Below are 14,953 nucleotides of genomic sequence, written 5' to 3'. Positions count from 1 at the left end.
GTAAAATTTTCACTTTTCAAAAAATGCTCAACTCGCTGTAACTTTTCGAAAAGTGCATCAAATATTCTCAATTTTTTACTCTTTTCTCTTGTTGAAAATTTAAAGTAAAGTTAAACGTTTTTAAGAGTTCATCATATAAGTCATGAATGGTCAAAATTTCATTGCAATCAGTTCATTGAATCCGGAGATATAAAAGCTCAAAGTTGGCTATCGAATAATTATACCCTTTTCAAGAATCTTTATATCTTCGTGAAGAATAGCCCGATCTTTTCCAAATTTGAACCACTGATACACAACTAGTTGATGAACTTACAGTAAAAATTTGAGGATATTTGATGCCCTTTTCAAAAAATTACAGCGAGTTGAAGATTTTTTGAAAAGTGAAAATTTTACCTGTCCCAGTTATTTTGAGTATCCCCTGTACATCAAATGGTAGACCAAACTGCTTTTCTGCCATAAAGACATATGTTATCAGCTGTGAAACGCTTATACTCACTGGTGAAGCCATGGATAATTTAGTTCAATCGTACACAGAAACATACCTGGAATGAGAAAAAAAAGTAAACATTAGTCACTACATTTATACATTCAAACCAATGTACTAAAGTTTTTGAAAAGTTTCATAGAGAAGTGCCCCGAAAACTCATTTGTATGGGAGCCCCCCTTCCAAATGGGGACAGACAGACAGACAGACAGACAGACAGACAGACAGACAGACAGACAGACAGACAGACAGACATACAGACAGACAGACAGACAGACAGACAGACAGACAGACAGACAGACAGACAGACAGACAGACAGACAGACAGACAGACAGACAGACAGACAGACAGACAGACAGACAGACAGACAGACAGACAGACAGACAGACAGACAGACAGACAGACAGACAGACAGACAGACAGACAGACAGACAGACAGACAGACAGACAGACAGACAGACAGACAGACAGACAGACAGACAGACAGACAGACAGACAGACAGACAGACAGACAGACAGACAGACAGACAGACAGACAGACAGACAGACAGACAGACAGACAGACAGACAGACAGACAGACAGACAGACAGACAGACAGACAGACAGACAGACAGACAGACAGACAGACAGACAGACAGACAGACAATTTAAGGTTGCGATTTTTTGTGCTTTGTGAGGTGAGATATTGTAATTTGAAAATTACACCGATTTTTTAAATGTTTTCATCAATTTTTGATGTTAATATTCCACCAACTTTTGGCGGAAAGTTACTATCTGCATAGTAAAATATTTTAAATTCACATGGTTTCTCGTAAAAAAGCTCAAAAAACAGATTTTTTTTACCATTTAAATTTATTTCTTGGTTCTATGTGTGAGTGTAGCTGGTCTGACGATACTGGAGTAGCATCCACAGGTGGTCAATCAAGGTAAAGCTCAAGCTATCTAATCCTTATACACTCAGGAACCACTGAACCGATAGCCGTTAAAATTTACATGCAGGGGTTTTTGTGAACGGAAAAGGTTGTAAAGATGGTATGAGACGAAAATTTCAGCATAACTGGAGAACAAATAAGGCAAATTGGATCAATTTCGCATGCAAATGCATCTTGGTGGAGCAAGTCCTGAGGGGGTCTCCCATAGAAACGAAACTGCAAATTTTCTGCGTAACTGGAAAATTAATCAAGCAAATGGGACCAAATTTGTCATGCAAAGGTTTAAGAGTCTATACATGTTTCTATGGTGACTCTGACTCGACCTGTCCTCCTGAAGAAAAGGGGGCTTCCATACAAATGAAACGGACATTTCTGCATAACTAGAGAACCAATCAAACAAAGGGGTCCAAATTTTGCATGCGAAGGTCTTAGAAGTTAAGAAATGATTCTATGATGGTGCGAGACCCATCTCCTCTATGGAAAGAAGGGGCTCGCATACAAATGGATCAGAAATGTCTGAATAACTCGAGAACTTATCAAACAAATGGAATCAAATTTCAAATTTTCGAATTTGACTTGTGGAGGTTTTAGGAGACAATATTTCTTAAGTGACTTGAGATTCCTCCTCTTCTGCAAAAGGGTTCCATATATAAATGAAACAAAAAACATAGGGTTTCAATCTAATTCCCGTCGTACTAAACATCGATCAATTTAATGATCGAATTTATTCTTCCACCTTGCCCACTGCCTCATGACCAATTTGTTATGAATGACTTACTCTTAAATTAGGTTTCATATCATGTAAAAATATTTTGTAAAACAACTACCATTTCCTTAAAACAATAAGCTTGAATAATTGTAACTCAAATTATATTTCCATCTAGTCCACGTCTATTTCGGGAACAACATAATTTCAATTCCCGTCACATCTTCTACGTGACACTATGGCACATAGGATACTCCAAAATTATGTTTTGACCGTAGTTGTGTATTTGAAAAATCGATCAAAAATTCTTGACAATCCAAATCTAATCATGTGTTTAAAGCTATTAAATTGAGATAGAATAACGAACAAAATTTTTCAGGAATATTGTTGCCCACCAGATCATAACACGCCATCACAGTACAACGAAGAAATCTCGAAGTCGGAAGTGGAATAAAAACTGAAACGTGAAATTTGCGTAATTATTCGATTTCTAGTACTGTAGGGGCTGGCAATTGATAATTTACATCATCTTGCTTCCATCTAATAATTCATTAGCAAAGGTAAGTTGGAATATTTTTAATTATTGACTTTTTTCATCTGATATGTCGAAAATTGGCGCATATGACGAAGTAAATTTTAGGGTAGAAATTACATTAAAAACATTACAATAAATGAAACCAAATGTTGCATTCAAGGTTTGTGAAGGCAATAAATGCTTCTAAAGTAATGCGAGACCCCTCTATTTTCTGCTTAACTTGAGAATCAATCAAATACATGGAACCAAATTGGGCCCAAACCTTCATCATGTGAAGTGCAACATATTTTCTGGAAATAGCTGGAGGAGGCTTTCAAACAAATGGAAAAGAAATTTCTGCATAACTCAGAAATAGTGTTCGACCGACACCGAAGATCATGAAGCCTAATAAACAATAACCCAAATGGACATTGGGCCAAAGGGTCATCAGGCCCCCTTCACGACCGTCATCAAGATTGGTCCGAATGAATGTCAATTGGCTTAGTATTAGTGCACAATGCATCATTACTGTTGGACGTTTTTGATGCTATGCCTTGAACGAGGGTTAGTTTGAGTTGTTGTGGCGGCGTGGTACGATTATGTATTAATGATCGACATTTGTCATTTGAAGTGAGGGTCACAGTGAGTGTCATAAGGTATTAACCATCGTGAAATTGCACAACACTGATTGCAATTTTGTACCCCAAAAACGTTTCACTTGAGCTCGAGATAGACTGAGTTTGATTGACAGCCCGAATAGATAGCAATGACGCATTTTCTGGCCCACTGAGAAACGTATGTACCACTGTATCTGTGAATGTTAATTCAGATATTGGTTTAAGGGGGAAAGGTTACAGTGGCATAAGTTTGCTTTGGTATGTGGCTTGCCTATTGTTAGGCACAACGTAGGGTCAGATTGTTCATTATGATGAAATTGCGGCACATACAACAGGCAATTCGCGAATCAAATCCAACATGTGTCGCTACTACCAACATGTACATTCGTACCGTCATTGATAAGCATTTTAACGTAGCATGTACCATTATTGTTGGGTGAAAATAGAAGTTTAAGAGGCTTGTTAATCTCAAGAAGATGTCCATTAATTTTTTGTGTAAGTGCAGAAGATATGTTGTTAAAGGAATGTCAACTACGGCGAATCAAGCTCAATCGCAATCAACTACGGTTAGAACATTTTAACGTGGTTTTTCCTATTTCGAAATGAGTTTTGAATGCATGTGATGCCTATCGCAGACGTTGAAAAACCTGACTGTAAAATTAAACAAGCATGCAATTGCATCTGTCGTACAAAGTAATTCCCTGTAAGTTTTCCCCAGTCGATACAGCTTAAAAGTTACGCAAAGAACATCCATTTCACTACCCACGCGGGATGCAGCGGAAGCAACTATGCTTAAAAGTTGCATTACTCCTATAGTTCTGCCTACAACTTCCATAATACTACGCCAGGTAATTGCCAGTAACTGTAATGTTCAGTGTTTCTATCCGCAAAACAAAAAAAAAATGGAACAGAGTGAAAACCCACGACGCGCTCCTGCGGAAGGAGTTTGTTGGTAGCATAACATCCCAACATTTCCAAAGTGTAACACCGTCAGCCACTCACCTCTTCATGAAAATAGGAGCAAATAGGAGCTGGGTGGCCGACGGCCACCGGCCTCTCACCTTTTCGTCGTGGCATTAATGCTCATAAATTATAACTGCCGCCCGTAAAACGACGCGAAGCGGCATAAAATAAGCGCAAAGAATTTTAAGTTACTAACTTTTATTTTATTCTTTTTTCTTTTTTTTCATTCTCTCTGTCAGGATGCTGTGCAACACTAGCTTTGCGACATGGAATCGTTTAGCTGATGCACTTACTGTTTGCGGCGGGGCTTTCCGTAGATGGTGAATGCATGTCTCGAGCTCTAGTTATGACGTATAAAATTGTTGGGCGAAAAAGGTATGAGCATGGAAAGTACATTAATTATGTTATTTTTAGGCGAACTATAAAACTTTTAAAAATTATATGAACATTTTACTTGAAGAAAGTAGTTTTATACGAGGAAATGGATGTAGTGTGACATCGATAGACTTAACGGAGAAATTGGTGAGTTTGTTCCATATAGTTAAACTCGTTAAACTAGTTATACATTCTTCTTTTACTAAAATCTCTCGTACCCTCAAGTGTATGTGACCATAACACTATTGGAAGTACTGTATGTGCACCATGTAAAGTTTCATTCACGTTTATCATCTGTCATCTACGGGTTCTACGGGTCCAGCCCTGCACGACTGGAACCTTAAACTTGTAATGTTACAATTGCAGAAGGTGAATTTTCCCGCATCGCAATCTCCGTTAAACGTCCCGTGACGGATGAAGTCAGTTTTACGCCAACCAGATGATTAACTATGGTTGTTGCGCGAACCTTCCGTTCTCTGTCCCGGGACGTCGGGCCTCTTTTGTCTCTCTAGATGACTTTTGTTTCCCAGCAGCAGTAGTGATTTTGTGCTGTGTCATTATCTTGTCTTCCTTGGCTGCCCTGCCCGGTTCAGTGTCATCCTATGAAACGATGACGCCGGCCGTCGGTCGCCGGTTGGCTCTAAGTATGGTGATGACAAACCAACAAAGGCGCACAGTTGAGAATGGAAGCAACAAACGACCTTGTCCGCTGCCGGTACTGTCATCACCGGTGGCTACACACAGATATCGAAAGGTTAGCTCTAAGCCCCGGCTGCTTGCTAGGTACTAGTGAGCTTGTTTGCATTTTCGGAACGGATTAGCATACAGCAGCATACTGGAGTAGACAGGGGGTCCAGTCCGGACATCCAACCAACCCACTCGGGCCAGTGCTCCGGGCCGGGGTGTTGTCGACGACCGGTGACGGTTTTCCGAAATTGTTTGGCCAGACGTGACAAAGTTCACAAACGCAAATACACTCTACTCGTATGGATTGTCGGACCGGTATCTACCATGCCATGATTATCGCCACTGACTGCCGGGGGAAGGAGGTCCACATCACGTAGTTCAGGTTGGTACCGGTCAAATGAACCTTCGTGTCTCTGTTCTGTTCTAATGAATATACCTATTCGATGCTAAGAGAGGCGTTTGAAGTTCATTTTCCAGGTGTGAGTGTCCGGGGTTTGGAAGAACAATTAGACAAAGGTGTAGTTAGGATAATCCTAAAAGCTGAATCTTCAACTCGCTATAACATTTATAAAGAAACTTCCTATGAATATGTCTTTATAAGCATATTGAAAGGTGGAAGCAGTACTTTGATGAACACTTGATTATTTGGAAATCATTTTGAACGTCGTTGTTATCCCAGTAACCATCGTCATGGTTTAACTATTTAACAGATTATTTGCAACAACTTCCCTATCAATTCGAAACTTTTCACGTTCATTGCTGAACTGTGTCTCAAATCCTCTCCTGCTACACACGTACCTGAGCCGGCGTCGTGTTATTGTTGATCCTTCTTTCTAGATGAATAGATGGATGCCACATCACATGACCATTAAACAAGACTGACTACGTCGACTATAACTACAGTGGCTAGTAGGTTACTGCTAGAAAGCCTAACGAGCTTATTCCTATTTTGTTGGTAATTTATGCCCCCGGATTAAAGATGTGAGATTCGGACAATGTCGGAACAACTCGCACCGCTGTCGCGGTAGCTTGCAACCTTCAGCCGCCAAAGTATAGGAAGAAGTCTTGCAATCGTGGTAGTTATTGTTGTTACATTGCTGTTGGTTGCTGCTGACTACAACTCACCATCACCACCACCTCAACGCGACAGCTTAGTTCCAAAAAGCTTTTAAGTCTTTTCACCTTCGGTTGCAGCGCCCAGCAGTTTCAAACTCCCTGCGAGTGACACACAACGCAAATAGCGGCGAACATGCAACTGATGACCATCAGCACCATTATTGGACTATTCGAGGAGCCTCTGCTGCAGTGTCGCAGTTCTCTTCTTCCGGCGAATTCACCCGTCTGCAATCTGCATCCATCAGAAGATGACAGTGTAGACTACTACAAGAACAGGAGCTAAGCAGCGGTGAGCTATCAATTAATTATCTCGCTATGTCCTCGTTCCGTCGATGCGGCGCCACCGGCTTCAAATTCGTTTTTCGTTCGTTCTCTAGCGATGAAAAAAAAAAACTGCTGGTGCATTACCATCATCAGTCAGCGTACAGCACGCGGCGGCGGGTGCTCATCTGAAAATCGCGAGTAGCAGCGCGATGATTGTGTGTCAAGGTTGAGTCAACGACGACGGACGACGCGACGACGCGACGATGACATGTGTTTGCCGGGGTTGATGCGAGCGAGTAGCACCAGCAAAACGAAACGCGGCTAATCAACAAGTAGCTACAGTTGCACGGTCGAGTGCAAAATGAAGACATAAAGCCGTGCCCGATTAATTGGATTCAATTGGTGAAATTTGAGACAAGCTGGGTTGAAGTAGCTGCGAATATCTCTGTGTTTTGTGTCATAGTAGGAAACTGAAATTACTGACGTCGGTTCTGCATTATTGACTGTCACCGAAGTTGCAGCGTGCAGAATCCTTCACCTTGTCGCAGTCTCCGATGAGATTCAAATGATCTGGATAGTTCACCCGAAACTCTTATGCAGTTTTGCACACCGTCTATCCCCTCCTAAGATGTGCACGTTCAACGAGCCTGTCTGAGTCATATTGACCCCAACATCCTTCTAGGGTTAATTAGCATAGTCAACTTCCCAGGAAAGCCGTTTTCGACCATGATTTTCCATATCTCTCTCTGTGCGATGGATATTGTCGTATGCCACTTTGCAGTCGATGAACAGGTGATGCGTTGGCACCTGATATTGGCGACATTTGTGGAGGATTCACCCCACGGTGAAAATCTGGTCCGTTGTCGACCGGCCGTCGATGAAGCCGGCTTGATAACTTCCCACGAACTCATTCGTTTTGGGTGGCAGAAGACGGAAGATGGGATAGCACTTTGTAGGCAGCATTCAAAATGGTGATTGCTCTGAAGTTCTCACATTAGAAATGGTCGCCTTTCTTGTGAATAGGGCAGATTACCCCTTCTTTCTACACCTCAGGTAGCTGTTCGGTTTTCCAGATCCTGACTATCAATCGATGCAGATGGGTTGCCAACTTTTCTGGGCCTATTTCGATGAGTTCAGCTGCGATACCATCCTTACAGGCTGCTTGGTTGGTTTTGAGCTTGTAGTGTTGTAGTATTTCACTGTTTCTTGAGAACGGTGCAGCAGTTTTATTTCTTCGCACTCCGCTCTTTCTAGGCGGCGCTTTTGCTTCCGAAAGAGGCGGGTCTGCTGTTTCCACTTCTGTTTGTAGCGTTCCACGTTTTGCCGGATTCCTTGCTGCAGCATTACCGCCCGCGCTGCATTACTATCCTCCAAAATCGCTCTGCACTCCTCGTCGAGCCATTCGTTCCTTGGATTTCTTTCTACGTACTTACCGATGGAGTAAAGTGGGGCAAAAGTTCGACCCTAGTTGGAAATACAATTGTTTTCAAAAAATCACAGCAAATAAAAATAAATGAATACCGTGTGGTGATTCTACCATCCATTAGCTAAAATTTTGCCGAACAAAGTTATGCCAAATGTCTTTTCAATTTTGAGTTACAACACTTTTTGTATAGAGTAAAGTGGGGCAAAAGTTCGAGTGGGGCAAGAGTTGCTTTTGAAGTTTTCGAGCTCAATCCAAATTATTTATTTCGGGTGTCAAGGTTGTTCGAAGCCTTTTTAAAAAAGAGTCTTTCACTCCAAAAATTATGAAAATTGATCAATATTTCGAAAAGTTATGACAAAATGTTGGTTTTTGATCTAAAAATTGTAATATACGATGGTCCTTCCAAAGCATGGAATGGAATTGTAATGAAATCGAATTCGATATTTTATTTTGGGGCGTAACTAGGTATATATTGAAGATGCTTAAGCATGTATAACTTTTTGCAAAAAAGATTTGGAAATCATATTTTACACATAGTGGGGCAAAAGTTCAAATTGTGGGGCAAGAGTTCGAGTTATGTAGCAACTTTAGGTAAAAACCTAAAATTCTGCAAAATGTACATATTATTAGCATTAGCATTAGCATTAGCATTAAGCGAGTCGCACAAATTCGTAGGTGGTACAGTCCTAGACCGCTGTTATGAGGGTTGCCTCCTTCCCGTCCGAACCAAAGCACAAAGATTTGGGACTAATCTCTGACTCTTATTTTTTTTTATTTAAATCTTTATTTTTATTAGGTCCATGCGCACGAAGGCTTAACGGGACCGATTACTCCTAGTTCTCATATAAGAATGGGAAACAACAGAATCACAGCCACTCTGTGATCCCACATCAGCACAAATCTTCTTTTCCCTCCCTCGTTTCGATGACAGTCGTCGCTTGTTGGTGCCTTCGTTGGCCTCGTATGGAGAAGAACTGCCGTTCCCGTCGTCGTCATTGTCGTCGTCACCAGCGGCGGCGGCGGTGTCATCATCTTCGTCGTCGTCGATCTCGATCGTGTTGTCGTTGTGTAGTACTTCTGCTTGCGATGCGGCGACGGTAGGTGCAATAGAAGTTACGATGAAAGTGGCTGGGGTAGCTTTGGTTGGTTGTTGTTCAATATGAAGCGGTGGGAAGTCATCCTTACTGAACGTTTGCTCGTTTGTAGTTATCGCAATGTTTGCTGCTTCTGCTGCTGATGTCGTCGTGTTGGTGTTGTCGTTTTTGGAAATCGTCATATCGGCGCATTTCTGTTTCGGGTGCACCGGTCGGCAACACCGCCTACAGGTTCGAGTTTGATTCGGGTGTTCCACGAAGCAAACCTCATTGACGATCGTCAGAAATGAGGGAATGGGATGCTTAATCCTCATCTGTAGCACTCGCACTCCGTTCGGTAATCCCGAAAAATAATGCCTCCAACGTTCGCTTTGTATCGAAAGTACATCGCCGAACCGCTTCATGAAGTCTGCAACTGTTGCATGTGGTACGGATGGAGGCAGATCATGCACTCGGACACTCACAGCCTCGCTATCCACATACACGGGGATTTTGAACGGTTTGCCCTTACAAACAAAGACTCGTTTGATATTGTGGGCGCGTTCATAGCGTTGCGCTGTGTTACCGTCCACCATTTCAATGAACACGCATTTACGGGTGTTATGAAATTGGACGCTCTTGACATCCAGGAGATTTAACTTCATTTCGTGTTCCAGGAATTGCTGGACTTTCCCAACATCTGGACGCGACGGAAGCACACCAAAATCTACCACCAGTGTGTTTTGTCTAACACCACTCATTTTTACCGGTACGGAGCACGAAAGAGGTTCTGAATACGTCCGAACGCTGCGAGTAGCGACTGTCAACTCTCTGACTCTTAGACAAGACTGACGCAATCCTCCAATGGTCGAGCACTGTCCTGGCCACGTCCTTGCGACTGCTGAGGAATGGGAAAGGATGGTTAGTTTTGAACACCTATGAAAAATGTAGACAACTCTACGATCTCTCAGGCCTAGGTGTCACGGGAATTTGGGTGTTGTTAGTGGAAGGGTAAACTCCAAAGGATACGCTTGGTTAACGTTCAGGCACACCATTGTTAGACTGCTTCGAATCAGTTGTCTGGCCAATTCATCCTCGTCATCTTGTTGGCATTTGGTTGAATTACTAGATTCTTCGGTTGATAATCTGAAATATAAAATAATATTAACATCGTACGTCAAATAAACTACATATTAGTGATACGCTCGCCACAGTTACATATTTTTAAAATATTATTTATATAGTGCGATACATTTACCTGAATCCTGCTGAAATAAAATGTTGATTAGCAGTTCATTGAAACACAAATACTACTAAACACAAGGAAAACAGCATCAAACTTTGATCTTGGAATATTTAAAAATTTTACCGTATTTTTCAAGATCAAAATTTGATTTGGAAGATCTTACACCGCAACGCACCATTCTAAGGTGATCTACCCACGTTACGGGGTTGCAAAATGTACATATTATCTCTAAAAATGATGCAATTAGTGAGAAAATTCGATCAAAGTTGAAAAAAATGTTGTTTCATCTGAATTTGGCGGAAAACTACTAATTTTTGGTGTAGTATATTTAACCCTGATTTGGGTAAAATCCAGATCGAACTTTAAAGTGTATTTCAGTTCCAACATCAAATATTAATTGAATTAGGGTATTCAGATTACCAAAGTGTCGAAATAGTGTGCTACGGTTAGCGAAATTCCACAAACACTAGGTTCGAACTTCTGCAAGAGTTCGAATTAGACACACACATACAAAAAGTGTTGTAACTCAAAATTGTAAAAACATTTGGCGTAACTTTGTTCAGAAAATTGTTGGCTCATGGATGGTAGAATCACCACACGGTATTCATTTATTTTCATCTGCTTCGATTTCTTGAAAAAAGTGGATTTTCAACTAAGGTCGAACTTTTGCCCCACCTTACTCTATGTGCGTCTTATTCGAACTCTTGCCCCACCACTGGGGCAAAAGTTCAAATCTAGTGTTTGTGGAATTTCACTAACCGTAGCACAATATTTGGACTCTTTAGACCAAGCCCACTCATGGGCTCAATCAAGCGTTTTAACGTTAAGTAGAGCCCCGAACAAAGAAGCGAACCGCACCGGTCGCCGCTAAGTAGGGCTCGAAAGCGAAAAGTTTACGTACGGTTCGTAGCAGGGCTTAGAATATAGAGACACGCAAAGCACGGTCTCTATCCGTAGGCTCGTGCGCTCTCGCGCGTTTAGCTCTCTGGGTAGCGTAAAGAGGAGACGAAAGAACATGAGTATGGATTTGTTGCCCGGTATATTGTTTCTAGAGAATGATTTTCTTGTTTTGTATAGGTAAGAATTTATTTTAGTTTGCATCAAATATTTGAAATTTTCAACCAATCAATATCAAAGATCGTTACACGAATAACACAACACATTGTCTGACATAGAATTGTGATAGAGTGACAATACAAACGCAGAAAAATAATAGGTTTAAATTGACAAGCTTTGCCCTGGCCAAGATCACAGGGTTCGACGGTATTAAAGTGAAGGCTGTTAATTGTAATTCTTGTAATGAAAGTATCACCTTTAACACTTTAATGCGCCTCCAACGGTTCATTGCGAACCGGCTGCTACAGATGGACTATGGCTGATTTATCAGAAATGCTCGATAAACAGGAGGGACCTGCTGGGGCCTAGTAGTTTCTATACCCAGAAAACAGTTCCGGTCGATTGAGTCTGGGAAGGTTGTCACCTGCTACATGTTAGCATGCGACAGAGTCTTTTACCCGATTACCATGGAATGGAGATCAACCCACCAGAATAAAAATAAATGTTGAGGTTCTCGAATCTGTAAACCATTACACCCCACAACAGAACCACAGAACCCATCTTCAAAACGCAAATACATCTCTAATTCTCCGAGTACCTATGAGGTGGGATCCTCTTTGAAGACAGGCCGATGCCGATCTCTCCAGACAATCAGCTAGAGTGCAGCTCACCAGTACTAAAATTGCACAAAATGCGATGATCGGGAGATGTAGAAGCGTACCACTCATTTGCCGAATAGTAATACGAATCTGGCAGTGGTGAATAAACCAAATGAGAATTTTGCCTACACCCATGCATCTCTGAACGATCCAGTTAGTTCCGTATGATCTAGCCTACAAGCAATACCAAGTAGTGCGCGATAAGGTCGGCAATTGCGTGATAATTTTATTAGACAAAACCGTGTAATGCATGCAAGTCGTCCAGTTTTCATTATATATACGGGACTTGATTTGATAATGGAGTAGATTTTAGTGCTTATGAGATCGGTGAGCAAGTAGAAACTGGTGATCTATGTGCGCGAATCTAAGTGCTTTTCGATCCCACTCTCAGGCCTATTGAGTGACGCCAACGAACGTGTCGTGGAAGATGTAGTGACCATCACGGCCATGGTCGCGACGCAGTGGAACCCTGGTCCGGCGCTTCTGACTGGGTCCTGCCATCCGGATGGCTGGTGACGTCGCCGATGGATACACTCCCACACGTTTGCACACTTACAACATTTAGATAAGTACAAAAAACCTTTAGATTTAAGCTATATTGGGGTGGGAAAATAAATGGGTTACGCATGTTAAATTTCAGTATTTCTTTTTATCTCTGGTGATATCGCGGACTAGAATCGTTTTAGTGAATTTTGATGCTAAGCCGCGGACCTGTTCAGGCTGTCTGTAAGCACGGCAGCGCTTTTGCATGTGTTCTAGCTAATTCTTAATTAAATTTTGTCTCATGCCAGTGGGAAGAAATCCCCTTGTGACAAATGGCGCCCAACGTTAAAAAGTGCTTAGTAATTTCCACTTAACGAGGTTCTTGTCCAAAAAAAAATATCATTGGCTTTTGTAAAGATACTTGAAATTTGTTCTGATTGCATTACTTCCCAAAATTTTACATTTAGTTTCATTATTCTACTGCGTAGTTGATTCCACGTGTCTCACACTAAATTGTATATAGTAGCCGTAAGTATTGAATTCTATTGTTTCAATTGAATTAGAAAAATCCTACCAAGGTCGCCAAAATGGCTGTTGAAATAGAAAATATCCCTTTGAATTCGTTTTATTTTTTTTCCTTTCTCTAGCTTTAGGTGCGTAGTTCGTATAGTTTAAAGCGAACGATACAATCATTGGTACAAAACAATAGGTCGATTCTCATAAAGCGTGATATTGATATTGATATAGTTCGAGAGACATTTTTGGATAGAGTTTAGATACCGTGGTGAAAACGAAATCATGAGTGACGGTGAGGTAGAATCCGAGCCGGAGATGAATTTGAACAGGATGAGTGTACACGAGAGGAGAAGATTGACTATTTCGCCGAATTTTCGGGATCGTCTGAGTGCAGTGTTCGCGCGAAAAACGAGTGAGATTAATGAACAGTCACTCAAACCGGTCGCGGAAGGAGAAGATAAACCCGCGGCGAAGGTATCTGCACCGCTGAAGGTACCCGTTGTGATTGATTTGAATGATAGCGATCATGGTAGGAAGAAAGTGATATCTACTGGTGCGATTCCAAAAAATCAAAGGGTGATAGAGCAGAAAACTGTGTTACCTGTGAATCACGATGATAAGGAAGATGATGAGGTTCTGCAGGCTCCCGGATTTAACATACCGGAGAGTAGTTCTGTGAATATGATGAACAACCCGTTGTTTCATGGAGTGCCCTGGAACACAAGTAGTAGACAGAGCATGCCAATTTCGAAGTGGCCGATTAGATACTCGGGCACGGACAACGGTGTTGGATTAAACTTGTTTTTGCGGCAGGTGGAGTTTTTTGCTGCTTCAGAAGGAATGTGTAAAGGTGATTTGTTCCAGTCAGCGCACCAACTACTGGTTGGTCCAGCTAGTGCCTGGTACGTGACAAAGTGGCCTACACTACGTTACAAGAATTGGGACTTTTTTGTCACGGCTTTGCGGAAGCAATTCCTTCCGAGCAACATCGATCATTACATCAAAGTTAAATCGATGTCGATGTACCAAGGACGAAATGAATCTTTTTCTAATTTTTTGGTGCGGATGGAACAGTTCTTCCTCTGTAGAACAACACCGCTCTCAGAGGAAGACAAATTCGAAATTATTTGGCATACGATGCGCCCAGCGTACAGAGATAGATTAGCTCTGGTGAGGGTGGATACACTGAGCACCTTGGAGTCACTCTGTGAGCGGATTGATGCAAACAATGACTCTTTGATGAGTCGATTCAACCTCGCGTTTGAAAACAGAAGGGTCAATGAGGTCGACCTTTCGTTTGAGCAGCAGTCCTCAAATGATTTTGAGGGTGATGTTTTCAACGCACCTCTGTATCGGCACGAAAACCTTTCTTACCCACAGCATAATCCAGAAGCGAAGGCGAATGATAGCTATGTCAACCGTGAGCGTCAGGGGGATAGAGTCAGAGAAGAGACTAGGTATAAATCGCAAATTTATTCTAATTCTCAGAAGAACTCTCCTGCTCAACAGAGCACGTCTAATCTGCCGAAGATTAACATTCAAGGATCGTGGAAAAAAATGTCCAAAGCAGACATTTTGAAGAAGTATGAGGTACCGGAGAGAAATGTTTGCCTAAACTGCCGTAAGACAGGCCATCATTTCACCAACTGTTTCCTTAAGAGGCAAGTTTTTTGTTACGTGTGTGGATTGCCTGACTTCCATTATGAGGAGTGCCCATACTGTGAAGAAAAAAACTTGAAACAGAGGAATTCAAGGAGGTGAATTTCTCAAATGTTCTAAATACCTCCGAATCAAACGAATATGATTCGTTTTCATCGTCAAATGAGAGCCTTGC

At 41.7% G+C, this 14,953-nt stretch overlaps 1 protein-coding gene across 7 annotated transcripts in view; it reads right to left on the bottom strand.

Annotated features, from left to right (window-relative positions):
• LOC109407223 (AF4/FMR2 family member lilli) overlaps positions 1 to 14,953 on the bottom strand; it is a 312,632-nt gene that overhangs the window by 98,270 nt on the left and 199,409 nt on the right. The window lies entirely within an intron of this gene.

The sequence above is a fragment of the Aedes albopictus genome, chromosome 2 (assembly GCF_035046485.1).
Source record: "Aedes albopictus strain Foshan chromosome 2, AalbF5, whole genome shotgun sequence".
Classification (NCBI taxonomy): domain Eukaryota; kingdom Metazoa; phylum Arthropoda; class Insecta; order Diptera; family Culicidae; genus Aedes; species Aedes albopictus.
Note: the sequence above shows the minus strand (reverse complement) of the source record. Positions and strands in the feature narration are given on the sequence as shown.